The sequence below is a fragment of the Lissotriton vulgaris genome, chromosome 4_1 (assembly GCF_964263255.1).
Source record: "Lissotriton vulgaris chromosome 4_1, aLisVul1.2, whole genome shotgun sequence".
NCBI lineage: Eukaryota > Metazoa > Chordata > Amphibia > Caudata > Salamandridae > Lissotriton > Lissotriton vulgaris.
In genome coordinates this window covers 492,138,554-492,165,472 of record NC_141691.1, presented here as the reverse complement: position 1 = coordinate 492,165,472, position 26,919 = coordinate 492,138,554, and positions in this window count along the sequence as shown.

The window sequence follows — 26,919 nt, the reverse complement described above, 5'->3', positions numbered from 1 at the left end:
ACTGGAGATATAAATGTTTTAAAATATAGCACATAGAAACCTATTGCGCCTGTTGGGAAATCTGGCCGTGCTTGACCGGGTCAAAGTCAAAGTTAGGCTGACCGCCATTGAGCCTTGCACTGCTAATGCTCACATAGATCTCAATCAAAGTTTTTACCTTCTGACTTAGAAACGTTTCCGGAGCTTTTCTTCCCGGGTTCCCTCAAAGCTCTTAGCTAGTCCGGATTCGGTAAGGGTTAGCTGGCTTGCCTTACGACGATCTCAAGGTCAGACTTGTGGAAGTCAGACCTCCTGAGCTTTCCAGCAGGATGAACCAGGGATCCAGGCTGGCTCAATGTTGAAGGTGGGCATCTTGCTTCCTGCGGTTGGTCCCAGTCACCTTTTCTACATTGGGTCTTAGAAACCTTTATGGAGCTTTTACTGCTGGGGTCCCTTGATGCTCTTCACCTGGCTGGCTTCAGTGAGGGTTCGCTGGCTTGCGTTTCTGCTTACTCCTGGTCAAACTCTGGAAATCGGACCTCTGGAGCTTTTCAATGGGATGAACCTGGACAGCTTTCTGGCTTGTGGTTGAGGTTCACCGGCTTGGCTAGCCAGGTCAAGTCGGACCACTTATGGAGCTTTTTTCCAAAGTTGCTCCAAACTTCTCCAAACTTCTGGAACTTCTTCCTGAAGTTCCCAAAAGGGTCCCAAAGTGTCCAAAACTTACTACATGGATCTGGAAGCTCTAAGATGGTTCTTTAAAATGTGAAACTTCAGTTCCCACAATCCACTTAGACACAACCCTTACAACTCCATAGGTAGTACTCCAGGCTGAAGATTCTTGGTGGTTATGTTCCAGGTGAGATTAATTAACTTGTAGCTTGCAGGAGTCCACCCTTTAGTCCTTTTGAAGCAAGTTAGGTCAACGGGCTGAGGTTCAGAATGTGCAACAGGTGCAGTCTTCCGAGTCCAGGGCCTCGTTGGTGCAAATCAAAATCCCCAGCATGGACCCTTCTTCTTTTTTGAGTTACAAGCAGCAGATCTGAGATGTTCTGCTCCTCTCAGATTTGTATTCAAAGTTCTCTGGGTCAAGTTGGTGGGTACTGCTGCCCAGTGAGGTGTAGATGAACACCCCAGAGCATGACCACATCCTCCAAATTGTGACACTATTTTTTCCCAGACAGCACCATCTCGCCACAATTCATCATGGCAAATTTTCGAGCAGGGAGAAAAGAGTTGACTAAACACCCCCCAGGATGGTTAATCTCCATAGTCTTTCACCTTTGCATCCTAGATGTCTCCTCCTTCAATTGAAGAAAATTGTTTAGAACCCTTCCACCTGCTCTGGCAGTCCTATGTAGCAGAACCCTGCCCTACCAGAAGAGCTGGCGAACCCCAGGGGCTATTTATCACCTTATCAAAGGAGCTTGGCTAATCCACTTACCTCTGACGAATCAGGACAGACCAGTGGAAGGCTGAATTTTGGTTTCCAGACAAGAACGTCTTATAACTATACTTTAGGAGAAATTCAACAATACCATATGTTTAAATTTATCAATACCTTTCTGAAGAAATCAATAAACCTTCCTAGGGGTCCCACTGATACTTGGTCCTTTTAAACCAACAAAGAAGAAATTGGCAAAGAAGCTGAAATATAAAAGTTACATCTTTATTAACCTCAAATCAGTCAGACTATGACACACAGAAGCCTTAGCACCTGAATGAGGCAGTCTAAGGAATACAGAACACTGGGGCATTACATATGCTTAGGGTTACATAGTCAGTATAAGACGAAGGGGAGGTCCTGGCTCATGTAAGCATGCAAAATGACTAATATGGAACAGCAAGATCTGCTTGCTCAACAATTGGGAGGGGCTAACAGTGGATGTTTTTGGCAAACACATCCTGATATTTACATACTAGGAACAGTTGCAAGGACAGCTACAAGTTCTACTGAGCATGTGCGAAGGTGGAAGATGCTGAATATAGTTAGTTTCTAGGCAGATTACAAGAGCAGTCAACACTGAGGGAGGACAGCGCACATGGTGAGCACATGACAGATCATGGCAAACTAAAATGGCGGCCAGAAATACAAAATGGCTTTCAGCTCATGCTAGCAAATCCGTCCAATATTTAACAATTCTAGGAAGTCTTTGAAGGGCATTTTCATGATTCTCGCAGAGGGTATTAGTTGTTAATAAACGTATTGCCATGTTAACCTATGTGGTAGGGGATTTGCAATGGGAAAAATTACTTGGGCCATTTTTCCATCACCAGGGCTTACAAAAACATATTTTATAAGAACCCTGCTTGTACCAGCAGGACAGCCCACCCCTGGAACATCTAGGCAAGACTTTAGGGGTTCTGAATATGTAAACATATTGTAGATCCTCTCTCCACAGTGCTCCTAGTACAAAAGTCAGTTTTGGGAAGCACTTTATTACAATGTGGTGAGTGAAAGGTACAATTTCACTAAACCCAGGGCATATAAAGGTTCAACCTTATAAATATGTGGCCCCCATCCCCTGGCTCACCTCGGGGAGACCCTGGAGGTACCTAATAAGCTCAAACATTCTAGTTTACCACTTTATAGGTTACCCAAACACTGAGTTTGAGTTTGGGTACAATTTGCATTTTAAAAGCAGTCCTGCAACACACATTAGGCTTCAGCAGTGCCTCCATACTAGCGGATAAAGGGCTACTGGCCCTAAACTGCCATTACCTAATATATACAGATGACTTAAAGACAGTCTCAATCCCCCTGCCCTCTATGTACTAGAGCCTTGTAGGGGAGGTCATGCCAATCATAGGGGCACTCTCACCCATAGTGTACCTTGGTGTTTGTAGGTGGTTTCAATGTATTTTCAGTGTCTCTTTCAGCATAGCACTGGCTCTGGGCCTGATTAAACAGATCACAGGGTCCGTCAGAGTCCATTACCACCAGTACCAGTCAGCAAAAATGTTATGGTTGCCCCGGGCGCATGATGACTTTGCAACAGTAGACATAAACATATTTCTCCTTGTGACGACTCTATTGGGATGGTGATCCAGTGGATTTAATCTCTCAGTACTGGGCACAATCTTTATTTGAGGATGTACTCCTGTGGCTATATCAGTTACCTCCACTTTACTTACTGGCTTACTTGGTTCTCTGTTGCACCTTTCTGTGTTGATCTGAGGAGAAAGAGAGTTAGCATTTCTTATCAGAGCATTTCATTTACAGTGCAACTAATTCAGCTGCACAATGAGAACAAGGAATCAGTAGCCAAGTACAAGGGTGTTCATTACAAATTAGAGATCAGGTTTAATTAGTTCACTCTTAAAATCAAACTGTACAGATATAGAATAGCTACAGGAAGGCCTAGTCTTCTGAAGAAATGTAAGTGAAAGGGAATCACAAAAATAAGCACTTCTCTAGCTTGGATACAAAACAATAACATTAGGTTTTGATGCTCAGAATACAGTCTAGATCAAAGTGTCCTAGGCATTATCAATGCAATCCTCTTCAATACAAACTAAAGCACAAAACTGATCATGGTACAAATCTACAAAACAAGATAGACAAGAGGGGAATATCTCTAAGAGTCTCCTTAATGGGGTGATGGGATTTGAGATTGCTGGGGAAAAAAGAAAAATGTTTCAGGTCAGAGTTCAAAGGAAGGCTCAGCAAAGAACTTGCAGAGGATTTTCAGCAAAGAAGTTCAGCATTCGGTCTGGAAAGAAGTCTGAAGCCATCTGCCCCTCTGTCCAGGGCAATCGATAAATTACAATTCTGGAAGTCCATTGTCAACTATCCTTTCATATGTCATCACTAGTAATCCATTGCATTTGTTTCAAAAGTCTGTATAGTTGCACGTGGTGGTTAGAATTAAATATCTTAGGAAATTCACACACTGAACATGGGAACATAATTTCGGTCCCACACTCATGGGTTAAGACAAGTCAATTCTTTGTCTACAGAGTTCTCATGTGCTTGTCATTGGAATCCGTTCCCAGACATGTATCTTTTATCTGTTATAAGAAACATATCAATTCAGAATAAAAGTTGGTGAGAACTCGTGCAAAGAGAGCAAGGCATGCAATGAATTCTCTTGGGACCGCAAATCAGGCCTTTAGTGTAATGCAGCTAATTTAAGACATTAACTTCTGTAATGCATATATTATATTTCTGTGCAGGTTTAAACATATAATATTTATTCAGGACTTTCAGTCGACTAAATCATATAGCAAGCATTGAAACTGCATGACAGTAAGTATATATGGGAACTGCATTCAAGAGTATGTATGTGTAACAGAAAAGCATACATTGATGACATTTTATTGTTCGACCTATATTAGCATCCTACACATAGGGATTATTTAGAACCATGAACGATATTTTTATAAATTACAGAGACTAAGGGCCTGATTCTGATGCGGTTAGGAAAGCATTCCCACCTAGGGCCTGATTCTGATGCGGTTAAGAAGTCCTCCTAATGGCATTTGCTCCTTCCAAATCGGATCGGGAACGTGTCCTTCTGACCAAGGGCTCAATTATGATGCGATTACTGCCGCTCAAAGAGGGACGGCGTGATTACCTGCTTGCTTTCTGGCCAGGCGTCCTATTACACAGTGATCCTGGCGGGTGTACCTGAACTGTCTCTCACTGCCATAGAGACGACTACCTCGCTCAAGAACAAAGTTATAAATTGGTTGTCCTTATATAGGCCCCTTCCGCAAGGTATAACCAGCGATGTTCTTATGGTGAGACGTGTCGCCTGGGTGGGCAATCTGAGAAAGACAATCAGAGGTGACTGCATTGTGGTTAGTTTTAGAGACACCAGGACAGCCTCTTACATCTGCAGCTGGGCCCCCGATGACCAAGGGAATCTCATCCAGTCTCTCCCTCTCTCATCATTCTACCCATCTAGCATGTATATAACGGAAGATCCAAGATGGGGGTATCATCAGGAATTACTGGGAGATTGGGAGACCAATAGTGCAGGTAGGAGGGAGCCTCACTATCATAGGAGCATGGTGCAAGAACACTTACCAATGTATGGTGATGAAGAGTGGTGGGAACTTAACACCAGGAAGAGGGGTGGATGGGGTGGAAGACTGAGAGGAGTCCCATGGCCATATAGAATGCACCATCCAGCCTACCTTCCAACTTCTAACAGGTACAGCAGCCTCAAAATGGTTGACTGACTGCCCGACTCTAAAGCCGAGGACTGTTCTCATCTAATAGACCATAGTGAGGATAGAACCTCCCCCTGTGAACAAACTCAGCCTCTAATAGAATTAATAACTGTTCCTAATAAACCCAACCACTCCCAAGACCCCGGAAACTCTACATCAGATGCACAAGGCATTGGTTGTAATATACGGGCTATACAGGGGGAATTACAACAAAACACAATGGTAAATCCTGTCGCCAAAGAGAACAACCACTCCAACACTGGGCCACCATCTCCAAGTCTTTCAGCACTTAACATGATTTCATGGAATGTAGCTGGCCTCGGTAACAAAATGGAATGCCCGGAGTGGCTGTCGTTCATTAGTTCAAAAAGCATCTGCCTCTTACAGGAAACCTGGGCAAGAGAGGAGTACACATGCCCGGGGTTCGCAGTGTTTACTAAAAAAGCTGAATGGGGGGGAAGGGGATGACCGTCAGGAGGGTTGGCAACCTTGATTGCCTCGCACCTAGGCTGTAAGGCAAGGTCCTTAGCTGTTGACTCCGAGGATATACTACCTGTCCTACTAGAATGGCCAAATCTCGCTAAATTGATGGTTATGAATGTCTATTCGAGACCCGCTGTAATATCCAGCGAATCGAATACAATTGAAGAACTCTCGGTTTTTCTGAGCAAAATCCCAAGGGACCTCCCCCATGTGGTAGCAGGGGATCTGAACTCTCACTACGAGCCACTCCCTGGCCTGCTCGATGGACCCTCCCTAGAGGAGGATTCAAGATGGATACCAGTCACAGTGGCACCTCCACCAAGAGCTTGGACTCCCCTTGCACTTCAGATAACCGCACTGACCCTTAACCACGGCCTAAGAGCATGCAATGGGCGCACAAAATCCGACAACCCAAGTAAATGCACTTTCAATAAACTAGGTAGTGAATCTAGACTTGACTACGTCTTAGTTCAACTGTCAAGTTGGTCACAAATTATTGATTTTAGGGTTCTGGATAGAGAGGACAGTGACCACAACGCCCTTGAATTTGAATATGCCATGCCAGGCATTGAGGACATTGGACTGGACATAGAGAATGCAATTACAGGACTACTCCTGGAGAATAGTAGAAGGCGAGTTAGGTGGGGGAAAATCGCCACATGTGGCGTCAAGTTACCTAGGCTTTATGCCAGAATTACGCCAGTGCTAGAAAAGGCATTCGCTCTTGCTAATGGACTAGATAACGGGGAAAACAGAGAGCATTTAGGGCGAACCCACAAAGACCTAATAAATAGCCTGGAGTTAGACCTATTTGCCAAAGGAGTAGGTAAATCTAAGGAGACACACAAAAAGTCCTGGTATAATACCACCTGCCAGGACTCAAAACGAGAACTCCTACTTGCAATAAAGGCGTGTGGATGCTGGGAGATGATACAAGCCAAAAGACGGGCCTATAAGACATTGCTGGCTAATGCTAAGGCAGAATGGGACCAGAAAGACTGGGAGCAACTTTCGGGTGCACTAGCCACTAAAGATTCTCGCAAATTTTGGTGGCTAGTCAATCATGGGTCAGAAGATCTCCCTTCCGCAATCGAACTCAACATTGCACCTGGTGTTTGGCAAGAGCACTACCAGTCCCTATATGCAATGGAGGAGGCGTCCCAGAGTACCCCCGATTCCACTACTCTGAGTAACTACGAGAGTGAACCCTTTTCGGAAAAAGAAGTCAGTGTTGCAATTGCGGGGTTGGCAGGAGGAAAAGCACCAGGGCTTGACGGGGTCCCAGGAGATCTTTTTAAGCAGGAGCCGGGGATATGGGCCCTGTATCGCCTGCTAATATTTAATGCGGTTCTCAAGGGTATGGAGGTCCCCGATGGCTGGGCGCTGAGGTGGTCCCAATATTTAAAAAGGGTTCCCCTCTGCTCCCAGCCAACTATCGCCCAATAAGCCTCATCGATGTTTCACAGAAGCTTTTCGGTAGGCTAATATTGGATCGGCTACAGATCTGGTTGGAGGAAACAGATACCCTTAGCCCATACCAGGCAGGATTTAGGAGGGGGGTCTCCACAATCGACCAAATATTTAGATTAAACCTCATGTACTGGAGGACTGCACTTATCGAGGGCGGCACCTTGTACACGGTTTTCGTGGACCTACGTGCCGCCTTCGATTTAGTGCCAAGGTCAAAACTGTGGGAGGTAATGGCAGAGCTAGGCATCCCGAAAGACATCCTTGCAATTTTGATGAAACTACATCATAACAAATTTGCAAGGGTCAGGTGTGGAAGAAGCGGCAATCTAACCGAAAGATTCCCCGTTCGCAGAGGGGTGAGACAGGGCTGTGTGCTCGCACCGACCCTGTTCTGCCTCTTCGTGAACGGGGTAATCGCATACCTGACCGGGATTGCCAACACTGCTGCCCCAGAATTGACTGGCAGCAGAGTGCCCGCAATCATGTTTGCAGATGACACCCTGCTGCTGTCTAAATCCCCGATGGGCATTCAGAGGGTGCTTGATGGCTTCCTGGAGTTCTGCACAAAAAGGGGTCTTGAAATTAACCAGCAGAAAACGAAATTCATGATCTTAAATCCCAAGTCCACCAAGCGCCCAAATCCTTTGCTTGGTGCAGTACGCTTGGAAAGGGTCCACACAATAGAGTATCTGGGAATAACTTTAAACCAAAACCTCACGTGGGGGGCTCATCAGACCAGAGCGAACATGAAGTTGGCTCAGAAGGCGGGTGGCATTATGAGAATTGCGACTAAGTCAACATACCGCCCTCTGAGTCCTGCTTTCCAATTATATAAAGCCCTGGAATGGGGGGGTAACCTACGGGGGAGAGATGTGGGGTCATACCTCTTCCTCCAACCTGCTGATTACAGAAAACAAATTTTTAAGGCAGCTGACCGCTCTCCCACCAAGCACCCCACTCCTGCCCCTGAGACTGGACCTGGGTTTAAGGCCCATCACGGAGGAACTAGGGCTCAAACCTTTAACATTCTGGCGTCGCCTCTGGAGTAGCCAAGATCTCACCTCTTATAGAACTGAGTTAAAGGAATTCCTATCCCTACCTAATGCCACCAAGATCCCTTGGCTAAATTACATTAAGAGAACTTGTGAGACCCTTGGATTATTAGAACTGTGGTCACACCCAGAAAGCACAAGTACCAGGATCCCAAGGAAAGTGCCCTCCAGAGCATACTATGACAAGATGCTTTTTCGAGCCTTGGACAGTACACGAGAGGGATCTCTGACACACAGTTTCATTACAACCAAAGACTCATACAATCTTGAAAGTGTTTTGGACGGTATGACCCCTGTTTTAACAAGAAAATTATTCCTGCAATGGAGGTATGGGACTCTTCCTTTAATGTCTTTTACCAAAGCATGGTCTGGTCGGTCCCCAACAGAGATGTGCCCCGCATGTGCCCACACTAAGGAGAACGAAATACATGTTATTTTTTTCTGCGGAGCCTACCAAAAAAGCAGGAAACTTTGGCTCGTTCCCCTGCTCAAAAACCTGGGATTTAGAACTTTCACACCTGCATTTAGAGTTCTAAAGACAGACTTATCCCTGCCAACTGTGTTTGCACTAGCTAAATTTTTAACTGCAATGTGGCATGTCCGAACTCGCTACATAAAGATGGCAGGAGACCCATGAAAATTCTTTTCCTCTGCTCTACTCTTCCTCTTGTTTTAATTTTTTTTATCTCATGTATTTAATATTAAATGAAATATTGATATTTTGGAATTTTAATTGATGTGTTATATTGTATATCTTTTATGATCACCTGATCGAAATAAGATTTGAAATTTGATGCGATTAGGAACATATGCTCTCATTGACGTCAATGGGAGTCCAACCAGATCGTATCTGAAAGCATCCAGATGCATCGTACTCCGTCGGTCGGACTCTCTTGATCCAAATGGGTCAGAAACCATTTCCAAACGGATTCGGTCGGGAAGCTTTCCAACCCGCATTAGAATCAGGCCCTCAGTTGCACACATTTATGAATCAATTGAAAAAGGTTTAGCACTGAAATGAAAGGATGGTTTAAAGGTGAATTTTACATTGCAAATGTCTCATTCAGTATAGCATGTATTAATATTTATAAATCATGTTTAGTAGTAACAGTCATAAACCTGCATTATTATTTCAATCACTTTATTAGAAAATAATTTTCATTTAGAGACATCTTCAATTAATAAAGACACATTCTACATTAATCATCAAATTCTTTTCTCTTGAAATTAGTTACCTTCTATGCGCGATCTGAAACATTAATGAAGACTCACTGCAACATCAGCATTGTGTGCAACGTGTGTCAGAACCACAAAGACACACAGGATTGATGTGCAAAGTGTATGTATATTTTATGCATCAGGTATCAGTTGTATTTAGGTATTTGTGACGTGTAAAGAGTGGGCAACTTTACGCAACACCAATATCCCCTCTGACAGTGAATCAAGCCATCACATCAACCTCTTGTGCAGATTACATCTTGAATGTCTGCATCATTTTCCTTCTGGAATCCTCCAGAAATGTCATGTTGTCATATGTTTTCTCTATTTCTAATCTAGCTTCTGCTCTCTTCCTCTTCACTCCCTTCTTCACTTGTGCATGCCTATCACAAACAAAAGTAGTCCATTTGCTAAAAATGTAGCTAATGTTTATAGGAAACGCACCGAACAAGTTTTTGGACTCAACAGAGCCACCCTATTTGGACCAGGAGGCTGAGGAGACCCTAGGGGCTCTGCTCACAAATGATTATGGAGGCTAACAAATGTTTAAAAAACTGGTAAAACCCTGGGAAGTGACATCTTCCCTGCAGAGTTTTATCAACACTTTGCACCCATATTGATTGACCGGTTGCTGGAGGTTTATAATGAGTTAATACATGCACAGATGTTAATGGCTACCATGAGGGAGGCTCTGGTAATAATGATCCAAAAACAAGACAGGGACCTCCAGCTGCTGAAATTATATTGGCCAATATCGCTTTTAAATTTAGATGTGAAACTATTAGGTGGCATCCTGGCGAGTAGGCTTCTCCCTTATATGACCCATCTGAGTCTTTCAGACCAGGCTGGTTTCATACCGCAGCGTCGCACCACTTACAATCTAAGGCAGCTGGCACACTTTGGTAAGCCCCTTGCCTAGCGGAGGGGGACTATGCCTTAGCCCTCCTAGATATAGAGCAATACTTAGATTCAGTGGCCAGGCCTTATACATGGGTGGTATTACAACAAAAGGGTGTAGGGCAGACTGTTCTTAAATGGACACAACTGTGGTACACAGCTCCACGTGCCAGGATCAGGGCTGTTGGTAGAGTTTTTGAGTTTTTTTCTGCTGGAACATGGTACCAGAAAGGGATGTCCCCTGTCGCCCCTCATATTTGCAATGGCAATGGCGGCATCACTCAGGGATCGGCTGAGTGATTGGGGAATAACTGTGGCCAACACACCATGTGGTTTCCCTCTACTCCAATGATATGCCGGTGTATAGCCGGCAACAAGCTCAGTCTGTACCTGTCCTCTTAGAGGTCTGAGGGACTTTAGTTCCGTGTCAGGTCTCCAAACAAATCATGAGAACTCTCAACTACTCCTGCTCAGGAGATTAGCAACCCAACAAATTGCCCTGCTTCCTGGGCCAGGGCTGCCCTGGACGACCTTGGCTCCCAAATATTTGGGGATTAAGCTGGCACATACGCCCGAAAGATTCCTGGAACTAAATACAGGGAGGGTTGTGGAGGGGCTTTGGGACTCCATACGTTTTTAAAGAAATTGCCAAAATCCCTTATGGGCAGGAATACTATCACTTAGATGATCATTCTGCCAAGGTGCCTTTATGCATTGCAGCATTCATTATGTACAATCCTGGCCAGCTATTAAAAAAATAGGTAGCCTACTGATGGACCTACTATGGGACCCCAAGAGTAAACGCATTTACCTATCGAAATTACAGAGACCCTGGCAGCAAGGTGGGGTAGAGGTCCCATGTCTAGAATTTTATGATATGGCTGCTCAGTTACGACATGCAACTCAATGGTTAGATGATCAGGAACACTGGGAAAAAAGACTGTTGGTGGGGAAACATGGGGGAAATCCTTGCCGGAACTACTGATGCTTGGTAAAGGGGTCCCTAGAGACAGCTTTTACATTATCCGTCATTTAGCCGAGATATGGGAGAACATAGGAAGAAAAGTTGTGAGACATGCACCATACGCACCGGACATGTCTCTTTGGGTGATACCATCGTTTACTAAGATTGCTGACTGAATGTCAGTACAAAAATGGAAGTATGGGGGATGCTTGACAATGGGGACTTTATACAATAATGGCTAGTTTGTGACAAGGGAGAGTAAGGAGTCGTCCTTTGATTTGGGCAGAGGACAATTTTTACATTATGCAAAGATATCCCGAGTGGCTGGTGAGCTCTGGCTGTCCTTTCCTGAGGAGAATCCGATGACAAAAACATTGTAAGTAATCGGAGAACACATGCGGGAAGAGGAATGGGGCAGGATTCATGAAGGAGTTAAATTGGTGAGCTCTGAGGCTCGATTCAAACTGTTCCAATATAATTTTGTACATCAGGCTTACCTCACCCCCAAAGTGCTGGGCAAAATATACCCAGACCGGTCCTGTGAATGCCCTCGATGTAGGGAATGGAGGCTGGCTTCCTGCTTGTGATGTGGACGTCTATATTCCCATTTGGTCAGAAATCCTACGGAAACTATGAGCGGCCATGGGGTGAGAGGTCCCCAGGGAGATACTTACAGTACTTCTAGGACTACTGCCCACGCCCAAGAATAGGAAACTTAACAGGAAATGTGTACTCTTGGGATTAATTTTAGCGAAACGACGTATTGCGATCGCATGATTGAGTCGTAGTCCGATACCCCTGAAATGCGAAATGTGGTTGAAGGACATGAGCGAATGGGCAAGGGTGGAGAACGTTTGGATGAAACAGGTCCAAAGAGATAATGAACTAAAAGATGACATCAGAGCCTGGACAGCAATGATCACTGACTTGAGTATCCCCCCAGTTAGTAAATAGCGATGAGGATGCAGATGGACATGACATAATATAAGATCTATGACAACTCCCAGATGGACAAGACCAGTAATAACCTAGACGCAAAGACGCAGAGTAGACATTCATTGTGTGGGAGGGGGGAGTTAAGGTGCGTTGTTGTCTTGCGTAAATATCACACCAAAAAGAAAAATGAGGTACAATTATGAAAATAATCCACAAAGGTTGTAACACTGATTGAGTAATAGTCTGAAATCTATTGTATATTGAAATGTAACAGATAATCAAAGTGCCATTTTTTGTAACAAAACTCAATGTAACACTCCTGGTATTGTCAAAACAAAAGAATAAAAATGGCAATAAAGTTGTTTAAAAAAACAAAACGTAGTACACAGAGAGCGATTATCACTTAGGGTCTCATAGTACTTCCAACAAGTTCACTTACTAAGTTAATATTCCCAATTGCTTCCCAAGCACCTGTTGCTATTAACCCTTTCAAATCATTCTTTGGTCATAATGTTACTAATGTAATGCTTCAGGTCTTTACTTCCATCTGGTATGTGAGTGCACCATTGCTGAACCTTTAACACCCATCAGACGCTGCCCTCCTTTGCGAGAAGGATGTCTAAAGCAAGTCTGTTCCACAAACCATGGCTCTAATGGCAACTATTTCTGTATCAACAACTAAGAGTCATCAAGCTGTACTAGGGGCTAGCTTTCAACCTACAGTAGAAAGCTGTCTAATCCTGTGTGAGTTGCGTATAACTCCTAAAGTTGGAATCAGGGTACCAAAAATATCACCTACTATTTACCTACTACTTACACTCCTCCTGCTTCTCACTTTTCCCCGTGTTGAATCCTCAATTTGGTCCACATGATAAATCTTTGGAAAGACTACTCCTAAATAATATGTTCCATAACATCTCTTGGGTAACCTGTAAAATGCACGCTCCCAAAACAGCATAGACTCCAGGAAACCAGGGATCTCCCAATCCAAATATAATCCCATATTTTGTTGAACTTCAAAGGTGTGGTCACATTCACTTGTCTTAACAAAATTTGTGTCAGTTGTGGATTTTCTTACAGGAAAGTATATTCTCCCTTTGTGTTGCCATTGTAGTGCAACTGCAGCTATGTTTTCCTCTATTCAGTGTTCACTCTCTTCCTTTGCCCTCTGTGAAACCTTATATGGTTCACAGCTTTGGCTAAAAGGTCTCTCCTTCTATCTTCTACAGAATCAATGAATTTCGTATGTACACTGTTGATGGAACAAGTTAAATTGTGTCAGTGTATATAGGCAGAGTCTAGGGACATGGCGGGACTAAAGAAATGTCTCACAATCTCTGCATTCTAGGCATCTTGATGTTTATTCAAGTGCTTTAGAATTGGAATTTCAAGAAGAACTAGATCTTGATTTAAGTATACTGGAAATTAGCTTTCCTATAAAATAAACATGGCAATAAACTTCAGGTGACTCCGTATTTCAAAGGAATCTGATGATAGTTAATTCCCTCAGCAACTGATGCAGGTAATTGCATACAAACTTGCAGGCATCTCTTCTGAAACTAGGCAAGGCATCCTTTTATTTGCAACACTTTTAACTTGGATTTTTTACCCTGATAGGGGTAGGTTTGGAACCTCTGCTGTTCTCACAGTAGAGCGGGTAGCACCACTGTCAACGAGGAATGAGACAGGGTTCCCATTTACATCACCATCCACACAGGGACCTCTCTGGTCCACCTCTAAGGTTGCGCCCAGCATGCAATCCTCCTCCCCTACCAGGCCCCATCATTGTGACAGGTCTGAATTGAAATCATCCATCTGTAGCATGGAATAATGTTGGGTCCTGTTCTGATTCATAAAGGGATTTGTATTTACAATCAGAACCTGATTTGTATTATACCTCTGTACATTGGCATTCTGCTGTGGAATCAGGGTTTGGGGAACCTGCATCGTTGGAGCTTGGGGCTCATTAGGATTTTGAATGTTTTGCCCGGTCCCTGTTGGGGCTGGATCATAATATTTTCCTGTGACTGCACAAGTCCACCATATTAAGCCTGATCTCCATTCATCATATTGCCTGTTTTACGTCAACACCCACGTTTCCAATGCCCCAACTTGCCGCAAACATGGCAAGTGATTGTTTTCCGAAAAAAACAAATGAGGGGGCCGAAGGGGATTATTTAACGACCACGGTAGCTCAAACCCCTATGCCTATTGAAGAAACAAATAAGAGTTACCTGGTCCACATGACGCTTATTAGGGTCCCTAATGCACTGCGCCGTTATATAGTCATTCTTTAAGACTATTAGGCGTTGCTTTTAACCCTTGACCCTGGGATAATAACTAATAAACATATTTTTTGTCTCAGGAGCCAATTTTATTTACACTTCACTTTCTTTTTCACCAGCACTGCACTCCATCAGTCCTACTCTTGAAACACTGTGGTCTGGAAAAGTATTTTCAAAATCCATCTCCGCATCATTACCAGGTGCTTTGGGAGAGATTTGGGTTTATGATATGTATCCCACATAACGATACTCCATCATAATGGTGGGCTGATGGGAATTTTTTCCAACCCAGCGTTATCATAGTGGTGACATGTTGGTCTAATGGTCTTTTTTGCGCGATACAACACACAAGCAATCATGTGGACCAGGTAACTGTTTGTTTTTTCAAGTGATTGTTTTCTTCTAAGTCGCCACACCATCACTCGTTCTTGGATCAGTCGGTGCTCCTCATCCTCTATCCTGTGGCAGAAAGCCATGCTGCTGAAAGCCATTGACACCTTGTATCACCAGAACTTGCTGATATCCTCCCTGCATCGGTACGGCATTATCAATATACAGCTGATTTTAACCTCTACGTGCTGCCTTCCTTTGAGCAATCATTAACTTCTTCTTCTGCTTTATATGTTTAAGTTCTAATTTGTCACTGCAATACTTTGTGTACTGCAGGATCTCTTCAAAAGGCTTGCTCTGCCAATAAGTCAAGTGCTGTTGAATCCTGGGTCTTCTGACTAATTGTACCCAATTGTTCGCTTTAGAAGAGGTTTTCGTTTTCAAATGGCTAATTACCTGATGATATTTCTTCATTGCAAACACAAGGAGATGATAAACAGAGTGATGAAGCTTTTCAGACACTCACCCCTAGTCACAGATCCGGGTTGAATCCATCCATGTTCTTTAGTTCACTTCACCGCCGCAGTTCAGACCTAGCCGTATGCAAATCAGTCTTAACTCTGTCCCTCATGGAAAAAGTCCAGCCCGAACTACCAAGCAAAGTCTTACCTGGACCGGAAACAAGCATCCTAGGACTGGTTTCAGGGTAACAACCCTCATCAGCCAGGCTAGCTTGAATCCAGTGGCAAAGTGATCAAGGGACCCACGTCTGGGCATACCCTGCTAAATTAGGGTGAACAAAGCAAACACAAGAAGATGATGGACAGAGCGCTGACATTTTTCAGACACTCTTGACTCTCCACTGAAATGTCTCTCCCTCTTTGACATGTGCAGCATGTTCCCAAGGATTAAGTGCTTCAAATAGGGTAGGTTTAGGAGGCGGTCTCATTTTATTCAATGTCCTTCTTAAATTCTTAGTAATTCTAATATTGAATGTCCCATAGTGATGAAACTGCAATACCCTATCTTTCTCAGTTATCTTATGCCATTGTGTGAGCCAAAGGCATTCGTGAAATCCTTCATCGCTCACCATAGCGTGAAAGGACGTACCCTCAGGTGGTGTTTCCTCTCCTTCTCTACTGGGCACAGTCACATCTCCGCTTACAATAAGCTGTATGGCTTTCAAAAATGTCATTGTGAGGGGCGTGGCTTGGACGCCGGCCAAGATGGCGGCATAAACCGAGCGCTCCGCTACCGACTGCTCTTCATCACTTCACGAAGGGCACTATGTCGGCGAGGTTTTCCAGTTCACACGCAGTTCCAAGCATCGGAACCTGAGCGGAACACGGCGCTCTCCTTGGTTTCACTTTTTGCGACCTGCCGAGAGAGTTCTGTGACGACTTTCGTTCGCGGCTACTGCCGCCATTTTGATTATCGGCCGCCGAGCGCGGCGACTGCTGAAGACCCGAGACTCTCTTCACCTGGCGGTTTCCCGCGACCGGACGGCAGTTGCTGCGCACCGACTTCGAAGGTGCTTCTTGGTAAGCTTTATGCTTTCACTGCCTGCTCTTGAGCGCTTTCCACTCAGCCTCTGCCACCATTGACTAAAAACGCAATGTGAATTACTTGCACATGTGACCCGGGAGCACCTCAGGAGATTATCATCTGTACTTCTACCGCACACTCTCCTCATTGCCCTTCGGGAGGTCTCTCAACTGCACTGCACTATAAGTTGTGTCTCAGCTTGCCTCATTTACAACTAATGGTCACTGCCCAGCTTCTATGAGGTCCTGCGTTCGCTCTTTTGACATCCAGCTTCATATCATTGGTGTCATTTACAACGCCTGCTAATGTTTTATTTAACAAAGACTATTTCTGCTCATGTTCATCTACTTATATGCAATGTTCGCCTCCACGACATTGCTTTTTGAACTTTAGTGAGATGCCTTCTTCTCTCCAGTACTGCCGCTCACATATCTGGAACTAATTGCCTCACACCCACTCCTACGTTCGCTCCTTCATAGTCTCTGCAAATTATTTTCCAAGTACAGCGCTTCTCCTCATCATTTGGCGCTTCAGCTCTCCTCATGCTTGGTCACTTTTGACAGACTTTCCTCAATACCTGAGTTCTTGCTTGACTGGCTATGGAGTGTCTTCTCTAAAAAACAGTGGCATCATTATTCATATGCTATCATCTGACTTTGTGGGGTTTCTCCTATTTCTTCACTATCTACTGGTGCTTGGCTATCTTGTATGGGGAAGCTCCGTACCTTGAAGCTTACTTCTCTGCAGAAACTTCCATCTGGATCTGATTCTGATTCTCCGACCCTCGAAATGGAAGAAAGCAAACCTTCAAAATCTGATTCGGCCCATGGAGCTATCCCTAAAGCTTAAACGGTAGGAAAGGCACAACCTTTGTTGACTTCCTCCAAACGGCTGAAGAAAGATCCTCCTTCACCTGGGAGTAGTTCTTCTTCTTCTTCCTCCATGGACCTCATTCTGGAGGAACTTCGAGCCTTCAAACCTTTTATGGAAGCCACCACAAAGAATATGCAGGCTATGCAGGAGAAATGGACATCTTTGGATTCTCGAGTTACAACTTTGGAGCAATCCTCAGACTCTTTACACTCTTCATGCTCCCGGATCCCATCAATAGAGGCTGAACTTCTTCTCCTCCGGCGTCAAACTGAAGATTTGGAAAATAGAAACCGTAGGAACAACCTTCGCCTATACGGCCTTCCGGAACTTTCAGAAGGGTCAAACCCTACTGTCTTTTTCCAATCCTTTCTTGCGAAGGTACTGGACACTCCGGCTTTATCCTCCATAAATATCCAGAGAGCACATCGTCTTGGCCCCAGAGTCACTACTAAGCCTAGAGGTGTTATCATGCTATTCTTACAATACACGGACCTCCTGTAGGTCCTCTCTGCTGCCAAGCTCAAGAAACAAATCATCTGGGAGGTTCACCGTCTTTATCTTTCACAAGATGTTTCCAGGGGTACTGCAGATCGAAGGAAAAGATTTTTGGACTTGAGACCTCAGTTACGAGCTATCAACGCCAGATACGGTATATTACATCCTTGCCTCTTCAAGGTCACGTATAAAGACAAAACCACCACTTATGATGATCCTGCGGTCCTGCAAGCCTTTCTTCACCAACTTAATCCGGATGTTATGGATATCTCCAAACCTGGCTGAGGACACTTGTTGCTATTGCTAACTGTATCTACTTGTTCTTGCCTGATTGTGTTCTCTATTTGTTCTTCTTCAATGTTAAGCATTTGATGTTGTTGCTTTTTCTCTCATTTCCTCTCTGATCTTGTTAATTCATTTCTCTGTTTTCTATATTGTACTACTTTATGGAATTGTGTTCTCATTGTCACTTCATATGTTACTCTCTAATTTGTATCTCCTTCCTTTAGATGTTCCCCTCGTCGACCCCTTTTGATGCTTCCTAATGTTTTCTGTCTTGCCCATTGGCTCTACGTATCACTGGTTGGTTGCCCGCTCTGGTTGTTACCGTCGTCATCTCCTGCGACCACCACCCCCATTCCTGTTCGAGTTTTTCCGTTCTCGTAAGTATGTCCTTCAGTCGTTCACTTCGAACTTGTACTGTCTCTATGCTCATCTCTGTCCCCTTTTTCTTTCCCTTTCTCATTTCTTGCATTCTCTTCTCCTCCCTCTCTAGACTATCCTCCACCTCTCTCTCTTTCTTTTCTACCTTTCGCATTTCTTCTCAAATGTATTTTTATGCATTACTAAGCATGTTGTTTATAGCTAGTTTCTTATTTGTTTCATTCCGTGTAACGACATGGAACGTTAAGGGTTTAAATAATCCCATTAAAAGACAGAGGGTTCTCTCGCATTTAGCAAGACTTAAAACTGATGTTGCCCTCCTTCAAGAGTCTCATCTACCTGAACCTGAGGCTTTGAAACTTAAGCGTTGCTGGGTGGGTCATGTTTTTTGTTCACCTACTACTTCTAGGAAGAATGAAGTTGTACTCTTATTACACAAAAAGTTAAATGTTTCTTCAATTACCCATGAATGTGATGTTGATGGCCGTTGGCTTATTGTTAATTTACTTATTGATAATATTCCTCTCACCCTTTTTAATGTGTATGCTCCCACTGCAATTGATAGATCTTTTTGGCCTAGTATTTCCACCAAATTATCTTCCCTTACTGGAGAGTATATACTCCTCGCTGAAGATTGTAATCAGATTGTTGATCCTTTCCTTGATAGACACTCAAAAGTTAAATTTAACCCCTCTAGAATGCACACACAATTTCTCAACTCATTTAGCAATAATGCCCTTGTGGATATTTGGAGACTTTGTAACCCCGACCTCCGTGAATATAGCTTCTTTTCCGCTCCTCACCAATCCCAGTCCCGAATTGATCATATTTTTCTTAGTAAACCCTTATCCCAACACGCTATCCGTTCAGAGATTGGCTCCATATTAATCTCCGATCATGCCCCTGTTTTTGTTGACCTGGACTTACTTCCATTCTCTCCTCATGCTGGTAGATGGCGTTTTAATAATGCTTTACTTACTGATCCCATTTTTAACGCTGAGTTTACTGCTTTTGCTAACGATTTCTTTCTTCTGAATCAAACTCCTGATACTTCCTTTGTTATGGTTTGGGATTCATTTAAAGCTGCTGCTAGGGGTTTTATTATTAATTTTGTGTCCCGACGGAAAAAACTACATGCGGCCAAATCAGAGAAAATTCTAGCGGACATTAAGACTTTAGAACAAGCCTATTTTACTTCTAAATCTGAATCTTCCCTTAAAGACCTTATTGATGCCAAAATCTCATTCAACAAATTTACAACTGAAGCCGCTTCCAATATTCTCCTCAAATGTAATTCCAGGTATTACGGAGGTAAGAACAAAATGGGAAAACTTCTAGCTAACTATTTAAAGATTCGTAAGGAACACACAAAAATTCAGTCCATTAAGACTTCCTCTGGTGAATCCACTTTTAAAGATAAGGAGATCCTTGCAGAATTCGCTAAATTCTACGATGCACTTTATGCTCCTGAACAAACTCCTACCCCTGATAATCTTCTTGCCTATTTTCAATCCTTGCCTTCTCCCTCAACCTCACATGTTGATTTTCACCCTTTAGAACGTGATATTTCTCTTTCTGAACTTTCCCATGCTGTTTCTAAACTTCATCATGGTAAGTCTCCAGGCCCTGATGGCTTTACAATTGAGTTTTTCAGTCACTTTGCTTCTCTTCTCCTTCCCAAACTTCTCCTTTTATTTCAATCCTTCTCCGAATCTGGTTTCTCTAGCGGCACCTTTCAACAAGCCTTGATTTGTTTGATTCCAAAAGAGGATAAAGATCACTCCCTCTGCAAAAATTACAGACCAATATCTTTGGTTAATACTGATTATAAAATCCTAGCAAAAATACTGGCCCTACGTTTGGATTCTCTTTTACCGGACCTCATTGGACCTGAGCAATCTGGCTTTGTAAAAGGACGTCTTTCCTCCGACAATTCTCGAGTTTTTCTTAACATACTTGGTAAATCTTCTTCACTTACTCTTCCCTTTGCTGCTATTTCCCTTGACGCGGAAAAAGCTTTCGATCGCATTGGTTGGGATTTTATGTTTCAAGCTCTACGTTGGATTGGCATTCCTCCTAAATTTATCTCTGTTATTTCTTTACTTTATTCTAACCCTCAAGCTTCTATCTTTGTTAATGGCATGACTTCAGACTATTTCTCCCTTCATAGAGGAGTCCGACAAGGTTGCCCACTATCTCCCTTACTTTTCGTTTTGGCTTTGTAACCCTTCCTTACAAAAATCCGTTTAGATGACACCATTTCTGGTTTTCCCTTTGGCTCTCAATAAGGGAAGCTCTCGGTATATGCCGATGATATTCTTTTTTATTGTTATGACCCTGCTACTTCCATTCCTTCTTTTCTTAATCAAGTCTCCTCATTTTCTGCGATCTCAGGATATCGTTTGAATGCTGATAAGTGTGAAATTCTACCTTTAAATCCTCTTTGTCAGAAGCACTTTTTCTCTTCTACAGGTTTTTCTTGGCAACCCTCTAAAATCAAATATTTAGGGGTTTGGTTTGCTCCTTTAATCTCTGATACTCTCAAGCTAAATTTTGATTATGTATATAAGAAAATGGATACAGCTATCACTCGCTGGCATCCACTCTTTTTGTCCTGGTGGGGTCGCCTTAATTCTATAAAAATGATGCTATCTCCCCTACTTCTTTATACTATTTCAATGCTCCCTTTGCACATTCCTCTTTCTTTTTTTAGGAAAATTGATTCCCTACTACTGAAATTCCTCTGGAACGGTAAAAGATCCCGTATAGCCCTTGATTCATTACGCAAAGACAAAATTAACTCTGGAGTTCGCTTTCCTGATTTCAAACTTTATCATCACGCTTTCTCATTGAAACAAACAACTCGTTGGTTATCATCTACCCTGCCCTTTTATCCCCCTGTCTGGTTAAGCATGGAATCCTCTTTCATTTCTCCCTTTACCTTTCAAGAATTCTTATCTTTTTCATCCTCCTTAACTCGTCTTCGCTCTCCTATTCTTTCATACTCTCGTACTCTCCTTTCACCTTACGTCTCGTCCTCGTACTCCTCTCTTTTTTCTCTTTATGAACAACCAATTTGGAATAATGCTCTTCTTAAAATAAAAAACCGTACCATATATTGGAAAACTTGGCATTCTCGAGGCCTTTCCTGGATATCACAATTAGTATCTCAGGATTTACCTATATCATTTCAACGCCTTCAATCTCTTTTTTCTTTACCCGCTTCTGCGCGAGCTCAATACGACGCCCTTCATCCAGCCTTACTGTCATACCTTCAAGCTCTCCCTTCTACTAACGAAATTCCGGCATCTTACAAACCCACTTCCCTCTTACTGGATTCGTCCCCCTCTGCCTCTGCTTTATATAACTCTTTTCACCCTACCAACGATAGATTAAAATCTCGAACTGAACTCGCTTGGGAACTGGACTTTTTTCAGACATGGCCAGTTCCTCTCTGGGACAACATTTGGACTAAAATCCATAAGACCTCTAGAGCTGCTAACACTACCCAAACCTTATTTTTTATTTACCATAGAACTTTATTTACCCCACTCGCCCTATCCCGCTTTGCTTCAGACAATCCCTCCTCCTGTTGGTCCTGTTCATTTCCCTCTGCTGATCTCAAACACATGTCGTTCGAATGCCCCCCTATTTCCAAGTTTTGGCACTTGGTCTGGAAACAAATTCAAAAGATTTTTCAATTCCAGATTCCCTTTTCACCTTTACTAGTTTTTCTAGGCTCCCTTTCGTCAGAACTTCCCCATCCTCCCAACCATTATTCTTTACTTGACCTTTTCCTTGCTGTAGCTTTTCATGTTATTACCTCTAATTGGAAACAAGCTGCGAATGTTACTTATCAATCCTGGTGGAATGCAATTTGTTTTATCCACCGTTTAGACACCAACTACGTATCTCCCATTTCCTTGGCTATTAAACGAGATCTACTTTGGCTCCCTTTGGTAACATATCTTTCCTCTGCTACTCCAGGTCCTCCCTCTCCCGCTCCACACTTAGTTGAAGTCCGTAAACCCCATAATTTCTTTATTACTTGTATATTCATACTCGTACTTGATTGACGTTATTATTGTATTTCTTTACAATATATCTCTGCTTCAATATTTCTGTATTTATGATATGTTCATGCCTTTTCATGCTTGTAATGCTTATTTTATAATGTTTTTATTTTTCATATTCATTTTTACAATTTGCTTATTGTAACTCTTCTCCCCTCCTCCCTTTCCCCTCATTTTCCCTCTTATTTTCCTTAATAAATCAAACTTAAAAAAAAAAAAAATGTCATTGTAATAAAATTCAGTATATCATTCACAAACGGCTTTCCATAGAAATCAGGAAATGTGTTTCTCTCACAATTCTCTTAATCGACAGTCACAACCAATACCAGCGCAGCTCTCTATGATGTATACAATCAATCCCAGTGTGGCTCTACACTAACCGTCCAATACCGCTACTATGTGATGTCGATCTCACTCCTTGCAACAGCTCAGCCTCTTTCATAATTTAATTCTCAAGAACGTTCTCTAATTTATTCACACAATGCAAGCAACTTTAACAAGTAATTGCTGCAGCGCCGCATTGCAAGCGCTTAGGCTGTTCCATGCGGCAGCACTTTCAAAACACAGGAATGTGTCCCATCCCTGTGTGCTTTCCATTGCGCTGTTGCAAAATTGGCTGCGATGCGCTGATGCGCAAAGATTTCTGCGTCACAGGGAGGATTGTTTATGTGGAAGAAGGTTTCCTTCCTGCACTTAAATAATCTGAAATGGCGTTCTACAACTTCTATGTGTGCTGCATTAGCACACATAGAACTTGTAAAACGTAATTTGCTAAATGATTGTTTATGTGGGAAGCACTTTAGGCTTCAGTATCAGTAACTCTAGAAAAAAGAAAAAATATTTTGAGATCAGAGTGGAAATCTGATGATGGTCATTGTACTTACCTCATTCGAATAGGATACATTTTCTCCTTAAGCTTTGCTTCCCACTTGTAAGATGCTAATGATTTATGTAATGACAATTTTAATGTGTTTTTTATTTGTGACTTTTATATGAAAATGAATAGTCTCTTTTAATGAACTGTACTGTATTGAATACATTGTCTTTGTTTTAATTAATTTTTCCTTTATTGCTCCGGGGTGAATGTGATGTGGGAGCTATTAGCTTTGTGATTTTAAAGTGTACCTAAAAGGGATTTCTTTCTTGACAATTGTCGTTTGGTACCTACCCTTTTGGTTGCTGGGGTCCGTCTCTTTTATTAGACATAAACAATCACCAGAGGTGATTTCCCCATTAGAAAGTGGAAAGAAACAGGGATAAATTATTACATTTATCCTTGTTGTGCCTCCCTACACCTCCGTTCCGGAGGCTTACCACTCAGACGCATTTCCAGGATTACAATTTCTCATAAATCTTGAAAATATGTCATGTTCCATGGCCGTTACGTGGGCACACCCACAGCACACACATTTAACAACCCTTGCACGCAAAATCCTGCGTGTAAAGTGGCCATATTTACTGGGACAGGAAAAGCCATGCAGGGTGGCTTTTCCTGTCTTTGTAAATATGGAACAGGAAAATACGCTGGGGTGTGTCACCAAAAGTGATGCACCGGCAGCGCAGGGGCTTGAAAATATGCCCCGAAGTCTGTCTGCTCCACTAATGGAAAAAATATTTCCATACACACAACATAATTCAGAACTACACTTTCTGACCTAATCGGGCACTCACTTTGAGACACCTTGTTAAGTGGGGTCTCGCTCAGATTGCTAGTTATTTCCTGTGCACTGAGATCAATCATACCAACCATTTCTCTCAATGAACAAGTACCTATCTTAAGATGCTGTTGACAAAGTACTATGACAGACACCACAACACAGCAGACAACTACACCCATTGTCTTCTACTTTGACACTCACCACATAGGTGTGTATATCTCCTGGGATCTTAGGCCACGAAGGACCCATTAACGACTTCAACTTCTCTGCCTTAAGTGCCACATTCACAAATCATCTTAAATCAGCTCCGCATGACACCTCACAGTTATTACAGGCACCACAATCTAAGGATAAGCAATTACAACGCAGAACCTTATTAATACTCACACACCTTCGCTGCTACAAGTCGTCTCCGTCGATACTCCATCAGTGCTTCAACCGAACCATAGGCATTGGGTTTTGACTGGGCTTCAGCAATTTCTTGATTGGACACCCTAACTCCCCGACCTCAGTGAACAGATTTATCAAATGTGCTACCAGATTTGATCCAGCGGATTCAATCTTGCAGTACTGTACACAACCTTTATTTTCGGATGTACTCCACTGGATGGATCATTTACCTCTGCTTTACTTACTTGCTAACTTGGTCCTCCAATGGACCTTTCTGCGTCGCATTGGGGGGAAAGAGAGTTAGCATTTCTTATCCGTTCAGTCCAACTAATTTAGCTACACAAGGAGGACCAGGAATCAGTAGCAAAGTTCATAAGTGTTTATTATAGCCTTAGAGCCTCCTTAGTGGGCTCTTCTGGCAATTAAAGGCCCTCTCTAGTGTTAAAGGCTCAAGAACAGGGCGAGGGCCTTTTTCAAGGGAGCGGGCCTTTAATGGCTAGTGGAGCCCGGGGGGTAGGGTCAATCCCCTACAAAATATTGAGCCTGCTGTAATGTCATTCACAGTGGTTGTCTCAGTAGGAAATTTCCTTGGTCTCCATGAGGTCTTTGTCACCAGCAACAGCTCTGAAAACGCATTGGAATGTTTGAGCTCTGGGCTTCTACTGCCCAATAGATGCCCAGAGCAGGACCTTGTTTTCTATCGAGCTTCCAACATTCCAATGTTCTAATACAAATTAGAGATCTGATTTAAGTAGATCGCTCTTAAAATCAAACTGTATAGATATAGTATAGCAACAGGGAGATTTAGCTCCCTGAAGAAATTTAAGCAAATGAAATTCATGCAAATGATCACCTATGTAGCACCAATACAAAACAACAGCATTAAGATTTCAAGCTATGAATACAATCCAGCTTGCTCTTTATTAGGCATTAACAATTGTACATAACTGCTAATCGTACAAATATACAAAAGATAATAATGATTAAGCAAAAGTGTACAAGGAGTATTAGCAACAACATTGCAGAAGCTCGGTCAGGAGTCTTCAAGATGTCGGGAAGTGTTTGTCTAAACCACAATTTGGGAAATTAACGGTAAATAGGGGAATGTCTCTAAGAGTTCACCTAATGGGCCATGGCAGTTGGGGTTTGTTGGGGAAAAAGAAAAATGGTTCAGGTCGGAGTCCAAAGGAAGGCTCTGCAAAGAACCTGCAGAGGAAGTTAAGCAAAGGAGTTCAGCATGTGGTCTGGAAAGAAGTCCCAAGTCACGTGTCTCACAGTTCAAGGCTTTTGAAATAATGATCATTCTTGAAGTCTATCGTGAACTACCCATTTGGTATATCATCAATAGTAATCCATTGTATCTGTTTAAAAAGCCTGTACAGTTGACCATGGTATTATAATGAAACATTGTGGGAAATTCACACACGGTACACAGGAACATCATTTCAGACCCACACTCATGGATAAAGACACCAGTTCATTACTACAGAGTTCTCAAGTGCTTGCATTTGGAATCCATCCCCGGACATATATTTACTACTTGTTACAAGAAATGTATTAGTCGAGACTAACAGTTGGTGAGAAATCCTGCAAAGAAAGCAAGTCTGTAAAATGCAGAAACACTATGAATTCTCATGGGACCACAAATCAGGGCTTTAGTTTATTGCAGCTAACTTACGACATTAACTTATATAATGCACATGTTATATTTGTGTGCATGTTTAAACATATACATATATAGTATTTCTTTATTACTATTGGTCCACTAAATCATATAGCAAGCAATCAAATTGCATGACTGTAGATATACTTGGGAACTTTATTCAAGATAATATACATTCAACTTTTATATATGTACATTGATGACATGTTATCATGTGACCTATATTAACATCCTACACATCTAGAGATAATTTAGAATCATGAACAACTTTCCTAGCAATTACATGGACTAAATTTCACACATTCATGAATCAAGTGAAAAAGCTTCAGCAAATAAATGATGGATGGTTTAAAGGTGAGTTATACATTGCAAATGTCTCATTATTCAGAATAATATGTGTTATTATTTATAAATCCTTTTTAGTAGCAACAATCATAAAATTGTATTAATACAAATCAGTCATGTTATTAGAAAATGATTTTTCATTTAGAGAAATCATTTATTGATAAAGACATGTTCTATGTTAATCATCAAGGGCCAGATGTATGCTCATATTTTGCAGTCGCAAATTGGAAATCAACGTTTGTGACTGTAAAATTGGTCTGCTTCATGTACAACCCTATTTTGTGAGTCAGTAACCTATTACAGACTCGCAAAATAGGGTTTGAGATTCTCAATTAGGAAGGGGCATTTCAAGGAGGTCCCGTACTAATAGCGAGTCTCACTTAAATATATGATTGTTTTGCAAAGGCAATTGCGGTCACAAA